Raw genomic sequence first — 596 nt, 5'->3', positions numbered from 1 at the left:
CCACCCCCCCCCCCCCCCCCCTCCCCTCCCCCCCCCCCCATATACTCATTTCGTGATCGCCAGGACTCGCCTCCCGTGCCCAGCAGCAGTGCTGGGCCGGGAGGATCGCCTGGTCAGTGTCCCTCCCCCATCGCTCTCTCGTTACCCAGAAGGGAAGAGGTTGCTATGGGGCGCAACCGCCTGTTGGGGAGAGGTCGAGGGTCAGCTCGAAGCGTACAGTCGTCCATGACCCAGTAAGGGTGGGCAGGTTAGCTCGGGCACTGACATTACGCGAGCTGTCTTCGACCAAGCGATTATCCGCGGCGGCAGGCGTCGTGACCACCGGGAGATGCAGAGAAGCCCAGCGGAGGCGCTCAGCCTGAGATGCACGGTTATTGCCACTCTTCTGGTTTCACTCCAAAAACTTCTCTTGGTCCTTTGCATGATGTTTTATTTCGTAACTATTTTGTTACTGGGTCGCAGTTTATAATTAGTTACATAGTTATTCATGTATTCTATTACCTAACTATTTTTACGTCGTCTCCTGTAAATGGGTCGGTCCGCCCATGCTTTCTGCGTTATCCCATAGCCTAGCTGGAAAGCGCCCTTCGCGCAGC

This window comes from Pollicipes pollicipes, unplaced genomic scaffold (assembly GCF_011947565.3).
Source record: "Pollicipes pollicipes isolate AB1234 unplaced genomic scaffold, Ppol_2.1 Scaffold_6052;HRSCAF=7182_pilon_pilon_pilon, whole genome shotgun sequence".
Classification (NCBI taxonomy): Eukaryota; Metazoa; Arthropoda; class Thecostraca; order Pollicipedomorpha; family Pollicipedidae; genus Pollicipes; species Pollicipes pollicipes.
The sequence above is the reverse complement of the archived record's forward strand: the minus strand, read 5'-3'. Positions refer to the sequence as shown.